General features: G+C 42.1%; 1 long non-coding RNA gene across 3 annotated transcripts; it reads left to right on the forward strand.

Annotated features, from left to right (window-relative positions):
• Positions 1-178: 178 nt before the first annotated feature.
• On the forward strand, positions 179-3,156 carry LOC133473523 (uncharacterized). Of its 3 annotated transcripts, XR_009787126.1 has the most exons (6): positions 182-275; positions 372-959; positions 1,065-1,625; positions 1,705-1,789; positions 1,994-2,922; positions 2,987-3,156. It is a non-coding gene; the product is annotated as an uncharacterized LOC133473523 (long non-coding RNA). The 3 variants fall into 3 exon arrangements; XR_009787125.1 differs by having other exon boundaries at positions 179-959; XR_009787127.1 differs by having other exon boundaries at positions 179-959; positions 1,710-1,789.
• The last annotated feature ends 253 nt before the right edge of the window (positions 3,157-3,409 follow it).

The following is a 3,409-nucleotide window of genomic DNA, read 5'->3' on the forward strand; positions in this document are numbered from 1 at the left end:
TGATGTGAGCTAGCAAACAAGTAATTGTACAGGGTGGAAGGTGCGCCGGATGGGATTAAATGCAGAGCAAGACTAATGCCAATGAAATAGTCAAGTGACATAACTACAGTATTGAATTTGTTTGAAAGAAGAATCGGGTTGGGACATGCAGTAGTTTACTCAAGTTTTTTTGTCATCGCAGGCTGGAGGAGACCTTTGGGACAGGAAGCACCAAGGAGAAGCAGAGTGGGGGAAGAAGTACCAAGGTCTCAAAAAAGACTTGCTTCAGAGCAAAGGTGTGCTTGTTTTGTGGAGTCGAGGAAGAGTGCTGAAAAAAGGAAAGGCTGGCCAAAGGTAACCATATAAGTGGCGCTATAATTTTTTTCTTGCAGGGCTCAGACGTCGCCGGATAGGATGAGGAAAAGGAACAATTCTACACAAGTTGTTTGTTTATAATCTATCTGCAGGGTGGATGTAAAGAGTAAACGGGAGGGGGCAGAGTACAGAGCTTTGGCAGCGATGGAAGGGAGTTTGGCGTTGGCGAGGGCAGGCAGAGCTGATGGATATGTCTGTGCGGTTAAGTGGTCTCTTGGGATGGAGGTTTTGAGACAGTCTGTAGCGTACAGGGTTTGAGGTAGGAGTCCATATTGAGCAATAAACACAAATGTACTAACCTGGGGTATTATTTTTTTTGTATGCTGGCCAGCTCCTTTGTGTAGTTTTGTTAAATTGCAGTTTGCCTTGTTTGACTGTCGCTACGGAAGGGTAGTTTGGTGGCAGGTCCGGTTGTAATGAGGGCAGGCATGGAAAGTGTCGGTTGAGCTGATGGTTTGGTTCAGTGGTGTTTGCGAAGGAAGGAAGGTTGAGATGGTCCGCCTCGGTCCAGAGTCGCTTTGTTTTGAGTTGCGAACAGTGCAGCCCTTCGAATGAGGAATTCATATCGATCAACACGATGCTTCAGGATGACTACGTCACAACAGGTAAGCAGTTACAAGATAAACCTGTTGTTCCTTGAAGTGAGTGTACAATTGTGTATTAACATAAATGAAAACACAAGCAAATTTTTTAACATTTATTTTTTGCAGCAATCCAGAACAAAGATGGAAATGCTGTGCAGCTTCAAGAGCAAAGCACCAACTTTACGGGGAGAGTATATCTTAGTTACTCTTAGTGTCCACTTGCTCACTAACTCACTGGGTGTGCACGGACCAACTGAATTGATATATTTTTTGTGTTATGAGATGTGCATCATGTCCAGGCAACAATGCTGAAACATAGTAATGAATAAAATGTACTTTTGAAAAATGTTTTTGTGTTTGTATTTTGGAGGGAATGGTGAAAGTTGTTGTAAACGTGGTTTGACGAATAGAATTCAAATGGTAATGTTAGGAAGTGGGACTATATGTGCAAACATCCGCAATGTAGAGTAAGATTTAAATGTAGTGCAAGGCATTTTCAAGAATCCGGTTGGGACATGCAGTAGGCTACTATTGTTTTTGTCATCACAGGCTGGAGGAGACCTTTGGGACAGGAAGCACCAAGGAGAAGTACTACCAAGGTCCCAAAAAAGACTTGGTTCAGAGGAATGGTGTGCTTGTTTTGTGGAGTGGAGGAAGAGTGCTGAAAAAAGGAAAGGCTGGCCAAAGGTAATATAAGTGGCACATTTGTATTTTTTGTCATTGTTGTACATTTTAGTTGGCTGGTGTTGATTTGTTTTTGTTGCAGGGCAGCAGTCAAGTGGGATGAGTTGAGAGGCACAAAGAACCACTGGGAATGACTGGCAGCTTCAACATCTTGAGGAAAATGTACAGTAAGTCATAAGTAAATGCACACAATGATGTGAGCTAGCAAGCAAGTCATTGTACAGGGTGGAAAGTGCGCCGCATGGGATTAAATGCAGAGCAAGACTAATGCCAATGAAATAGTCAAGTGACATAACTACAGTATTGAATTTGTTTGAAAGAAGAATCGGGTTGGGACATGCAGTAGGCTACTATAGTTTTTGTCATCACAGGCTGGAGGAGACACTTGGGACAGGAAGCACCAAGGTCCCAAGAAAGACTTGCTTCAGAGGAATGGTGTGCTTGTTTTGTGGAGTGGAAGAGTTGTTCTGAAAAAGGGAAAGGCTGGCCAAAGGTAATATAAGTGGCACTATTTAATTTTTTTGTCATTGTTGTACATTTTTGTTGCAGGGCAGCAGTGAAGTGGGGTGAGTTGACGGGCAGCTTCAACATCTTGAGCAAAATGGACAGTAAGTAATACGCGTAAACACACAATGTGAGCAAACAAGTAATTGTACAGGGTGGAAAGTGCGCTGCATGGGATTAAATGTAGAGCAAGACTAATGCCAATGAAATATTCAAGTGACATAACTATACTATTGAATTAGTTTTAAAGAAGAATCAGGTTGGGACATGCAGTAGGCTACTATTGTTTTTACCTTTGGGACAGGAAGCACCAAAAAAGACTTGCTTCGTGGAGTGGAGGAAGAGTGCTGAAAAAAGGAAAGGCTGGCCAAAGGTAACCATGTAAGTGGCACAATTAATTTCTTTATTTTCTTGCAGGGCTCAGACGTCGCCGGATGGGATGAGGAAAAGGAACAATTGTACACAAGAATAAAGCGGCACGCAGATAAGTTGTTTTTTCATAATCTATCTGCAGGGTGGATGTAAACGGGAGGGGGCAGAGGACATGTCTGTGCGGTTAAGTGGTCTCTTGCGAAGGAGGTTTTGAGACACTTTGCAGCTGTTCAAGGTAGTTGTTTGAGCGGTCTGGAAAGCGTTAGCCGAGCTGATGTTGGGACACGTCGGTGTGGTTGGAAATGGGTGCCTAGCGGTTTGGCTCGCGTGGATCTACAGGAGGTCTTTGTTCTGAATGCCCCTCCCAGGTGATGACCAGTAAACGGCACGCAACTACAAGATGAACAGCTTCTTGTCCTTTGAGGTCAGTGTGCAATTAGCGTAAAGATGAATGACAACATGTTGAGTCTTTGTTTTTAATTTTGCAGAATTCCAGATGGGTGAAAAGGTTGCACTGCTTAAAGAGCCACGTGCTTGCCTATCCAGGGAGTATATTTGTTCTGTGATTTATTGTCAAAGTATATATATTTTTTGAATGACCTCTGCATTGTGGCGCCAATGATGAAACATGTCTCTAAATAAAGTGTTTTTAAAATAGTGGTTTTGATGTTGTGTGGTTTGTAATATTGTGTCGTAACAATTGCATGACCACCGATCGCAAATGTAACATTGTACAGGTATGGTCAAGTATTTTTGAACAGTTAACCATTTTGAACATGTTTTAGAGTGGACATCTTTTAACATTTCCCACAAGTCTTAAGTCGAATTTATTTTCATGAGTTTAGCTATTAATCTGAAATAATTTAGATATGACAAGTGTATCAAACTGTCCTGCAAAATGTATTTAAGAA

Source organism: Phyllopteryx taeniolatus, unplaced genomic scaffold, assembly GCF_024500385.1.
Source record: "Phyllopteryx taeniolatus isolate TA_2022b unplaced genomic scaffold, UOR_Ptae_1.2 contig_277, whole genome shotgun sequence".
In the NCBI taxonomy this organism is placed as follows: Eukaryota; Metazoa; Chordata; class Actinopteri; order Syngnathiformes; family Syngnathidae; genus Phyllopteryx; species Phyllopteryx taeniolatus.